This window comes from Haliaeetus albicilla, chromosome 28, assembly GCF_947461875.1.
Source record: "Haliaeetus albicilla chromosome 28, bHalAlb1.1, whole genome shotgun sequence".
NCBI lineage: Eukaryota > Metazoa > Chordata > Aves > Accipitriformes > Accipitridae > Haliaeetus > Haliaeetus albicilla.
Genome location: NC_091510.1, coordinates 7,408,831 through 7,421,218, shown reverse-complemented (window position 1 = coordinate 7,421,218; position 12,388 = coordinate 7,408,831). Strand labels below are relative to the sequence as shown.

Here is a 12,388-nt window from a genome sequence, read left to right as displayed (position 1 = left end):
ATACTCTAGGAAAAAATGCAAAAGCAGAAAGCAGAGATTGCTAATAATTTGTATCTTTTTTTTTTATAACTCATAGTAATGTTGTCAACAATCAGAGCTTTTCATGTTGATGTCCCAATCAATATTATCAGAGATATCTTCCTGCTATGTCACAGAATTTGTGGCCAAACTGAGGAAGATGACTTAATTCCTGACTAGATTAAGAAACTTTCAGTATAGCAGGAACTTGAATCTTGGTGTCTAACAATGTAGAGGGGAACCTTCCCAACTGATACTTGCTCTGAATCAGCAAAAGTTTTTCAGCACTCTTAATACAGAAAAAATTGTAAATGGACCTCCTCAAAGCAGAAGCAATACACCGAAGTGCATTTACACAGAAGTGTTGCACTTGATTTCTTCCACACATTCAAACAAATACAAAACTGAAGTAACATAGAATCATAAAAATTAATCATCTTAAAATCTGATAATCTATGGTGATTCACAGCATTAAGTTAAGCATGGTCGAGTATTACTCTAACTTCAGAGAATCACAGAATTACAGTATCTCCATATCTCTCTTGTACTGAGGAGCCCAGATCTGGACACAGTGCTCCAGGTGTGGCCTCACCAGTGCTGAATAGAGGGGAAGGATCCCCTCCCTCGACCTGCTGGCAATACTACGTCTAATGCAGCCGATGATACCATTCACCTTCTTTGCAGCAAGGGCACGCTGCTGGCTCATATTCAACCTGGTGCCCACTAGAACCCCGAGGTCTTTTTCTGCCAAGCTGCTTTCCAGCTGGGTGGCCCCCAGCATATTCTGGTGCATGGGTTGTTCCTCCTGAGGTGCAGGACTTTGAACTTCCCCTAGTTGAACTTCATGAGTTTAAACTTTCTTGCTCTATATGTGGATACGTAGATTTAAATAGAAGAGAAAACAAACACTTTCAAACTTTTCATATTTAAGAAAGGGTAAAAAACTGTGCAGAAGCTGTGAGAGAAGGGAGTGAGAAAAACATGAGAAACAACCCTGCAGACCCCCAGGTCAGTGAGGAAGGAGCGGGAGGAGGTGCTCCAGGTACCGGAGCAGAGATTCCCCGGCAACTTGTGGAGAAGACCATGGTGAGGCAGGCTGTCGCCCTGCAGCCTGTGGAGGACCATGGTGGAGAAGATATCCACACTGCAGCCTGTGGAGGAGCCCACGTCACAGCAGGTGGATATGCCTTGAAGGAGGCTGCAGCTCGTGGAAAGCCCAGGCAGCAGCAGGCTCCTGGCAGGAGCTGCTGCCTGTGGGATACCTGCACTGGAGCAGTCTGTTCCTGAAGGACTGCAGACTGTGGAAAGGACCCACGCTGCAGCAGTTCATGAAGAACTGCAGCCCATGGAAAAGACCCATGTATCTAAACATATACACAGTTTCTAAAGCAAAAATTCTGTACCAAGTTCAAAGTAAAACCACAAAGATAGTTTTCTGAATTCAATTCAGTTAAGAAAGAGATCTCAGCTCATATTCCACTGGCAGTGTCAGTTACTAAGTACTTCCAAAGGATGAGTATGTGGAGCCAAAAGGAAAAGGAACTTAATCTTAACATTCCTTTCTCCTCTTTGTTTTGTTTGGGTTTTTTTTAAGTTGTAATGTGAATTTAAACATGTACAGTGACATTCAGACACCATGGGATTAAAAGCAAATTTCCCACAGACTTCAACAGAACTTAATCATTCCCCTTACTTTGCATTATGACTAGCAAACCTACTTCAAGAATTACTAGAAAAGAATAAACAACTCTGCTCCTCCTGTGAAATATTAAAAGAGCTTTTTTCAAATGTTCAATGATTTATGAGGGAATTGATGGTATCTGGCCTCCTACAGAAAGCACTTCATTGGAAAATAAAAACCAAAACATTCCACCACTACTGCTTCTGTTGAAACTGCTAAAAATATCATCCTTGAAAAGAAACCAATCAGACTATGTATCCTGTTTATGAAGCTGCATTCTATAATATGAGTTTAGAAAGCAACATGTTGTAGCTATGGTGGTAGAAACACAAACGAATTTTAATTCAGAAATGGTATTACAGCAAACAGTGTCACAGAGTCATTTTGATTTACAGAAAGCAGTCCTGTTGTCTTGAAAATGATCGCCCAGTAGAGGTTGCACACTGCGTAAGAGTAACAATATTTATTGTTGGTGAAATATGTCATGTGACTGATGTTGCCCAAAAGAATCTGGTTTCCTCTTTTTCTTATTCAGTCATAATAATTTCATACAAAATGCTGAAACACTTGAAAAGGAGTTAAGCCACCTAAAATAGAACATGTTTTTTAATAGAGTTTTTCACACTAGGCTGATTCCTGTTTTCTGTTTATTAAGAAAAGTAAGAGTTTATAAAGAAGTAAGATTTTTCAGTGTCTGTAAGCTAATTAAAAAAATATTGTCACCTTTTAAAATATTTGATATACCAACGTAGTAAGCTTAAAGATAGCATACTAAAACCAGACTTTTTGAAGATTTATTACTTTGTCCCTTTTCCACTCTTCAGACATGGAGAGATGAGTGTGATGAGGGGGTTAAAACAGCAAGCCAACAGATCCACCCTTATTTGCTCCAAATATCACAACCATGGAAGCTCACTGATGAGAAATTAACTTGCACATTCTCAGCTGTAGAGAGACTTTCCAAGTACTTCGGGTGCTCAAAAGCCAGCTCTACTGTTCTGATTCCAAACTACTTTCATATGATTTCTGGGGCTGGCATCAGATATGTGAAGTTTATTTTTATCAAAAGATGTGGTTTAACAAATCTTGTGCATGTTCAAAATACCTCATTTTCCATCTCCCTTTCTAATAAGAATATGAAAATTTCCTCCAATAGAAATATGTGACAGTAGTGAATCCCTGCTCCTACTTAACACTGCACTCCTTAGGGAAGTTGAATTTCAGTTTAGTTAATACACTTTACTGCAGTTTTAATTCAATTCATACGGACTCTGAGATGTAACCAGTGTCTCAGACAAGAGATGGATTCTTAAAAAAATCTTAAGAGCTTTCTAAAAGAATATTTCTGGAATTCAGTTTGGATAGACCAGCAATAGAATGAAGTTCTTTTTACAGTGGCACATAGTTAAAGATCAGTTAAATTAGTCAGTAATTTACCAATATGTTATAGAATAGTTATACATACAACAATTAAGAATATTTTTACAATGTAAACTTCAAACTGATAAAAAGAAATGTTGTTAACTACACTGCAATAGATAATAAATATGTTAGCTCACAGGCAGTCACAGAATAAGTAGTCACTAAATGATGTATTTTAAAGACAACTGCATGGCCATAAGTCATGCAAAAGATAGTAATGAATTGAGATATACGTACATTATTAAACATAATTCTGGTATTCACAGTAGCCCATGAGACTTCTATACTTTTTTTCTGGATCTAAGTTCTGTGCTAAGAGTCAGAAAGTGTAACTTCTGTGTTTTATTTTTATTGTATGCCTTCAACACATCCATAGCCTGTCAGCTAGTGATGTGCATTGTGCTGTGCTGTTTGCATTAAGAATACCTATAGTAGTTAATAATTAATCAGTTCAGGCACAGGCATTTTCTGCCAAATTTCAGGAAGCTCACAAAAAAAAAAAAATAATCAATGTGCTCTCAGATGCTGAATACAGTAATCCTTATTTAGGCAGATACATAGAAAAAAATGTTCAACAATGGCCTACAAAATCCAGCTTTTACTTATTGCAGTCATGATTTATGCACACCTGACAATGCAATAGACAAACACTGGGTACCTGCAGAATTCTTTAGACAATTCTTAAACTGACATATACTTTGCACAACATATTTTTGTCTATACAAATCCTGATTTTCAGATCAAAGGGGAGGGGGAAAATTCTTTTAAGCTGCTTTTATTGCCATGCCAAAACCCTGGTCTCCAAGGCCTTGTATAAAGCTGAACTAGTTAATTTGTAATTAAATCTTACAGGATAGAGCAGTGATACTCGTTACAGAAAACGCATTTTATGGTCAGCAATCTTATTTGCAACTAACAGGATGATACAAAAGTCACAGTTCATAGAAGCTTTATGTCTGTTATTTTATGCTGGAATAATGCCGCACAAACCAATTAGCCGGTATAATAGTGTCGCTGTGTATTTAAAGAAAAAACTGTATCTCTCAAAATGTCTCTGCCTTTCTCATATTTAATGTCCTGTGTATTACTGGAACAGTAGTTTTACATATGAAGGGTCAGTCTTGTGGGGTGCTAAGCAATAAAACTCACAAAGCACTTAGCCTATATATAATTAATACAGGATGGTGTAACTCCCATAAATAAGATTTTTCTTTCAGTTGCAAACAATGGCCACAGCTCCAGAAAAGCCAAAAGTGAATAAAACCTATTAAAACTAACTGGAAAAAAAAAAAAAGCATTGCAGCGTAACAGCTTCAGTTAATGCATCCATTACAGTGAACGGGATGAGAGACTGCTAAGTTTCTGACAGACTGCTGAATTAACTCAGCAATGCACTGACCATAGCATGAAGGTTTTACACATCCATGAGTGCTGGTAAGCGTAGCCTTTTTCTTTTGTCTCTTAGAAAAAAAACTGATTCAAGAATATCACAGAAAAAGGAGGGGAAATGGGAAAGGGAGAAGATTGACAAACTAATGAAAGGTTTGACGGAGGATAAATTTACTACGTTAAATTAAGCACAAAGTTCTGATTTCCAGAATACCTCTCTCATCACATTCTTGTAGACTGCCAGATAACTAAGATCTATATAAAGTTTTAAAGAGGATTGACGAATGTTTGTAAAGCAGACCTAATATTTAAATCAGTGAGTAAAGATGCCACTGGATTCTCAGAAAGCCACAGATTCTTGCAAGTTCTACTACAGTGAAATTATAGTATTCAGCTATATTTTTACAATGGCAAGTGGATTTCACAAGATTATAAAACTAAAAAAACCTAAACTTGTAGGACATGCTTATATGGCAAATCTTTTTCCTGTGATTACATGACTTTTCTAGGAAGATGCAGAGATCATCATATTGTTGTGTTCCCATAAGTAACCTCAGTATGTGGAAGTATGAATGGAAAAAAATGTTCCATCACAGATCCTGACTACTAGTTCCTCACTTTCTAGTCAGTGTGGAGGACCGTATCAGTATAAATCTGTACATAAATCTCATTTGGATATTCAGATTGCCTCTCATTTCTCTTATCATGACAAGGGATTTACTTTAGGCTTCTATCAAAATATCAACATATTTACGTGACAATTTCTAATTATATTCTGCTATGATAGAGCAGTGATGCTTTTTTCCCCTTTTAAATATTCAATACTGGTTTAATTGTCTGATCATTTCAGTTTCACATTTAAGCAAAACAGTAATTTTTATACATTTACAAAAGATAGCCAGGTATATTAGAGAATATTCAAGAAGCTTTATAGCAGTATATATATTGGCTTATCACCAGAGGTCAACAAAACAAGAGCACTTCAGGAATGAAAAAATTACAGCGATTTTTAAACATAGAATTATGCAGGAGCAATTCTACTTCATTCAGCAGTAGGTTTACAGCTTCATCTTTCTTTCCTTTAAAGAAAAATGAAAATATCAGGCTTAAAGAAATAAACAAAATGGAAATATTGCTGTGGAATTACCAGACAGCCCATCTCCTTTCCAACAGCTTACGGACCACAGGAAGAAAACGGAATCAATCAGTGAAGCATGAATTTCTACAACTAGGACCCAAAACTGTAATTTTCTAGACTACTACTGGTGTTCAAAAGAGCTAAGAAAATCATGCACATTTTTTTCCTTAAGTAGTAATACAGTTACAACAGATTAACTTTCTTTGTCTTGTGCCTAGTTTTCTTTTGCTTTCCATGCATTACCTAGAAATGAACACAGCTGGGATAAGAAAATTTAAATAAGAATATAAAAAAACATTGAATGAATGACACAAGCATTGAAAGAACATCTATGGTATTTAGGTGACACTTCCCAGATTAAAAATGTACATAAAAACGTTAGCCAAAAATATTTTCATCTAAGGAGGAAAAATATTGTATGAATTACTGGGTACAGACTTTTCAGTATTCAATAAGTTCAACATCTTTAGCATTACATGCTCAAAAGTCAACTCACACAGAATACGTTTCTAAAGGAGGAAAAATGTTGGGGTTTCATGTGATGCTATTTCCTGTTCAGTATTTGAAACTCATGGTTGATTTGAATAGCATTTAACTAGACATAAGTTTTAGCTTTATGTTTTTAAAAAAGAATAATTATGAATTTTAAGAATTATGTCTCTATAAATGCTTTTAAATGTATGTACTGTATTTGTCACCACTGCTTATTAGATATACACACAAGGTTGAAGTTCATTGTTTAATTTACAGATTAGAAGGTATAGTGGATTTTTCATTTAAATACTGTGAATTCTACATGATTGATCTAATAAGCTGTCTTTCATAAAGCCTTAGTGAGTACTAATATCACAAAAATATCATTTAGCAGTAGAAGTGGCGGGGAAGGAGAGACAGGAATAATTCTTAGTCCATGCAGTGTAAAGTTTTCTATTTGGTCTACAATAGACTGTTCTTGTAAAGTGGAAAGAAACTAAATGCATTTCGTTTATGCTTCATCCCAGTATAGAACATTCACTTCTCAACTGAAAATAATGAACAGATTTCTGGGCATATTTTACAGATATAAAGATTGTGGAAAAAAGTTTTAATACAACAGAAATATTGCTTTTATGTTATAGTTTACATGTCCTTTATTGCATTAATTTAATATCGCAAGTTGGGAAACGGCAGCAAAATGTACCAAAACATCGTTCTCATACCCACCCTAGGAGAAAGAAATTAAGTTGCAACAAAAATATAGTTTGAGTTAATGTGCCCTTTATCCATTGCAAACATGCTGATAGACTTTTAGAAAAAATGTATTATTTTAAATTTGCAAGATTATTTACTTTCAGGATCAGGAGTTCAGGAAGTTTTTAGGACAGTCTTAGGCTTGAATAAACCTCCACAAAAATAAGCCTGAAATTTATCTCTGTTGTCCAACAGCACTCTCCCCTGGCCCCCAAAACAGGACCTAGTGACAAAATAAGAAACTTAATCTATCTCTAATATATAGTAATTACAACAAAAAGCTTTACTAACAGAAACTGAAAGACTCATTATGAATCTTGACACAACAACCAGCAGCCATTCATTTGGTCTTCTAGAAGCTAAACATAAACTCTTCACAGAATGATAATTACGTGCATTATATTAAATAATAATCAGCTTTTCCAGAAAAAAAAAAGTTAATGTAAAATCTCTAATTAGTTGGACATTTCAGCTGCCAACATCTTCATAGAAACAGCCTGTATGAATCAAGCATGTTCCATCCAGTAGCATGGTTCTGACGACCCCTGAATGTGACCTGCTCCCAGTGGAAAGCAATTTAATGCTCTACTGCACACAGAACAGTATATATGAATACAAAAAAAACAGATAAATTACTGACAGGTACCTCTGAATAGGACTGCTTCTTAGCCACTTATCTGTAGCCAGGCAAGCTTGTTTCACCTCAGTTTAAAAGATAAAGACACATGGCAGGCTGCCTCTGCAAGTTCTCATTAGGCAAACAGCCTCCATTGTCCATTAGTAGAAAAGTCTCCCTATTATTTAAGGAAATGTGACAGCAATGGAGGGGAAGTGAAAACTATCTGATGGCAGGAAATTCATCAGTGCATTACAAAGCTTTTTGCCTTCTACAACTTTCACCAATCTCTTTCTCTTTCCACTTTTTTATCTGACAGCTCAAATGCCCCAGGGTTGCAGCCATGGCAAAGGTCAAGAACATAACAGCAGGGCTATAAAATGAGGCTGTTTCAGGGGGAGAAGCTGCCAAACACAAAGAAGTTTATTGAGCACAATGAGATGAGAGCCCACATCTCAGCAAATTTATCTTAGTAGCTGCCACTGCTTTTGAAAAAACATTCAGAACCTTAAAAAAGATTTAGAACTTTTACATACTCTCTGAAACCTAATAAAACTAAGAAATACTAAAATATCTGTTATAATGTAAATGTTAGAAAGTTTCATTTATACTGGGAACTGTTGTAAATATGCATAACTAATAAGTAGCCTGTCTTTAAAAAACAACCATGTCAATCACAAACTATTAATTTAAAATATTCATAAAATAATGTATGGCTTATATCAAGCTCGTTTAGTGCATACACAAATGTGTGTTTTACTAAAGACTAAATCACTACAGTATGATGGTCAATTAAAAATAAACAGAAAATGCACTGTCTTCTTGCTTCCTTTAATAAAAGACGAGGTTTGCCATGCTACAAATGTCAAGATGAAAGCCAAGAGTTTTGCTTATATTGATTTAACCCTAGAAATTTATGGCTTTTTCACGATCAGTGGTAGCAATAAGGTGAAGTTGCATTACCTTTCACAATGTCCAGCCGTACTCTTATCAGGTCAAAAAACAGGTTGCGTGTCTGATTAGAAAGTCCACAATGCAAATTCCTGCTAAAACAGAGAAGACAAAGACAGGATCTTAGCTTCCTATTCTGTGAAAATGTTAACCTTTACACATATACTTATTATGTGCAAGGAATAAAATAATTTAAAAAGTGTGAGATAGCTTCTGCATACACGTCCATTCAGATATGATTTTGACAATAGACAAAAGACTGCCTATTGTCAACATCTCGCTATTATTGTGATGCACACATTGTGCAAAAACATATTTTAAAGCAAGTCACCCATTAAACATTGTTAGGCTCAAACACCAATGGTTTTAGATAGATATATAGCTGTATCAACATTTTGCATTCTCCAGATTGTATATTAACATGCATGATTCAAGCGAGAATAGTTGTGGTGGATTGACCTTGGTGGGAGAAATAGTTTTTTATTTTTAAACTCTCTGTATATGACAGATTTTTTCATCTAGTTCCCACCTATACAGATATCAATGCAGTAGGTTGCTGGATGAGACAAATAATGTCGTATCTAGAGACCTGGGATTATTTTTTCTGATTTTCATTTTTAGATTTCATACATGTATTCAAGACTGAGCTAGACATTTAAAGTGGGAAGCTTAGATGAAAAATTATTTAAGCTGTGTTTTGAACATACATATATGTTGTTCTATACTGTTATGATGGGTAGTTAAGGACAGTGTCTATAGAAGTATATGCCATCATTCTACCTTTATCTATTCCACATTAAGAACATAATAGTAATAGCAAACTGCATAATTATTTCTTTTTAAATCTGAAATACTGTCTTAAACTATTTCAGGCAAAATACCTGATTTTGCAGAGAGAAACTAAATTAATTTATCTCAAAATTAATTATCGTGAGTTAATTTCTACTGTATTATCTCCTAAACGGTTTATAATTTGTTACCTTAATTTTATATGTACATACTTCAACTTCTGTACAATCTAAATGGAACTTTTGGAAAAGCTAAAAAGGATAAGAAATAATTTAGCCAGAGTGACCATTACTGTTAGCAATTGCTGAAATAATGCTTATCAACAAATGAAGTGCCTTAGACTCTACAACCACTGATAGCACTATGCAGATTGATTAGGCCTATCTAGCTGTAGAACTCCTTTTTGCAAATGCACATTGCTTTCAGTGCCTTTAACTAATCTGCAATATCTTAGGCAAACTTTTTTCTTCTTTTGTTTTTATGTGGAATTGATCCTTTTTAAGAAATATACTTGAATAAAACAATTTTGTAATGTATGCTTAGAGGTTCTTAGAAATGTGTTTCAGACATTTCAATATTCTAAAACTAAAACATTCATCATGAAACTTATTTACCCTTGAGTTTCATGAATGTATTTTGACAGTGCACATTTTATGTTAAGTGTAGACTATAATGTGTTTAAAGAAAGGTAGATTATGAATGTGTACTTTTGTATATATTGTATGTATTTTGTACATATGTTTGTACGTATTTTTGTACATATACATGTATATACAGACATTTACATACCCCTTAAAAAGCTTGTATTTCTCCAAATTTGTCACATAATACACCTTCTCCGATTATAGACAAGACCCATTGTACTATGCTAAGAAATATTTTAGGAGCATTTCACACTAGTAAAAGTAGGAAATTTTCCTGCAGAAGTTATTTATTACATATGTATCTGTATCTATCTCTAACTCCACCTCTATTTTTCTATCTCTATATATTTATATATATAAACACATAGGTATGTATATAATTAATTTCAATAGCATGTGGAGTTAGAGAGGGAGTACTATCCCTCTCTTTCCCGTCGTCATTAACGTGGCTCTGTATGGCATACTGTTTCCTCATCTGTAGTATATGCACGCTTACCCCAGTCATTGCAAGTACTGTTGCATGCTTTGGAGATGTCTGATGCTAATCTCTTTGAGCCCCACTACTTGCTAATATAGATTAAGCTAATATGCCCTAATCACTCTTTAATGTGACCAATGGAGAATAAATAGCATGCGATATCACTGCCAGAGAACTTTACTTACAAGGATTTGAACATTTCCCCTTAAATCTTGGGTCACCAGAAGATAAGAAAAGAGTGGACAAGACACCTTTTTCAAAGGTAGTCAGCAAAATGGGAATAATACCAAGTGAAGAACTGAGAAGCAAGCAAAGTTTGTACTTGGAAAGAGAACATGATGAAACAGAACAGGCGGCAGTGAGGAGAGCTGCCATGGGACCTGGTCCAACCATCGTGCTCAATAGAGGTGTGAAGGAAAAAGAAGTAAATGATGTGTACAAAGAAAGCAGTGAGACTAATGTACTGAACAGTCTTCAGAAGAAAAAGGAAATACAGTAAAGAGCACCAGCAGAATAAGTAAAGATATTTACAGGAACGAAGACAGTTTTAAAGAAAGTAAGTTTTGATAAGTGATAACTGAAGTGGTACGGGGTGAAGAAAAAAGTGTTGTATAATCACCTAAGATTGCTGTAAGAACTATGTGTAGAGTAACCAGATCTAACCAGAGATAAATATAAAAGACAAAGCAAGTTAAATAGAAAGGATTCATATCTAATTAGAAAAATTTGTATTAATCAAAATCAAGGAAGGAAGTTCCATTTTATATCAAAGAAGATTTAACACACAGTTTCTTAAAACACTTAACAGCAAGTTGATAAACTGTAAAAATACTAAAAACCCCAGAATGCATAAAATTATACAAAATATAGTCTATTCATATTGGCCATATGAACCCAGATATAAAATTAGTTAAAGCATTTTAAATGTGCTTATAAATATTTTAATGATAGCCCTTTTTTCATTTGCAGATAATGACAGTTTTCACATTTAGTACTATTATTTAGCTCATTTGTGGCTCAATACAGAACAATTAATGTCTTTGTATACATGATGCACAGCTTTAGCTAATATGCCATGACAAACATTTTCCTAGTTTGCAGCATATAGAAAAGAGATATGCAAGTGTGATCACTGGCTGAGAAATCAACTTCCCAGTCAACTGGTTCAAGAATCAATGCACAATTGATTTATAGCACAACTCTCAGCTTCACTATAGATCTTGATAGGGAAAGAGGAAATGAATGCTTAGAAACATGAAATGAACTTTTCCAGTTAAATTCAGTGTGCTTATGACACATAGTTTAGAATGAAGAACACCCTTACTAGAATGAATTCTCAGCAGCAGTGTCATTGCTGTATGGGTCTTGCAGCAAACTAAGTTCTCTCCATTCACGTGTCTATGAAAGGAGGGTCCTCAGCTCCTCTCATTCTCAAGCTTACGCCCAAATAAAAGTAAAAAATTTAGTTACTGCCAAAGATCATAATAAAAACATAACACACTTAGCTGGCCTTTTAAAAACAGAATTACATGTGGTAATAGGGAGGTAAGTCACCCTTCCCCATTAGCCCACGGCGTGACAGTTTTTCTTGTGACCAGAAACCACACCTATACCTGGCTCATTCAGCTTCAGCTATGCAGCGCAACAGAGGTATTCAGCCTGCTTTAGTGTGTACCATAGCCTAACATTGAACAATTAGGCAGAGTGCTTTAATAAAGATGACTTTAGAAGACTGGAAATGCAAAACATGAGCACGTTTTAGAATTTCTATTGTAGGCACTTAGAGAACCATTTTATAATAATTACATAAATTATATGCAATATAGTCTTATGGTCCAATACTTACTTATCTGATGGGTTGACCTTGGATAGCTGCCAGATGACCACCCAGCTGCTCTCTCACCCCTCTTCCTCAACAGGACGGGCGGAGAAAGTGAGATAGAAAAGCTCGCAGGTTGAGGTAAAGATAGGGAGCTCACTCATCCATTACCATCATGGGCAAAACAGACTCAACTTGGGGAAAATTGATTTG

The 12,388-nt window shown here is 35.1% G+C and overlaps 1 protein-coding gene across 2 annotated transcripts in view; it reads right to left on the bottom strand.

The window, feature by feature from the left end:
* Positions 1–12,388, bottom strand: part of MGAT4C (MGAT4 family member C) — a 399,743-nt gene that overhangs the window by 206,149 nt on the left and 181,206 nt on the right. The window contains exon 3 of one of the 2 annotated variants that reach the window (XM_069773352.1): positions 8,458–8,540. The gene's annotated coding sequence lies outside the window, so the exon portion shown is untranslated. The remainder of the gene's footprint in view (positions 1–8,457; positions 8,541–12,388) is intronic. The other variant, XM_069773353.1, reaches the window with a different exon arrangement.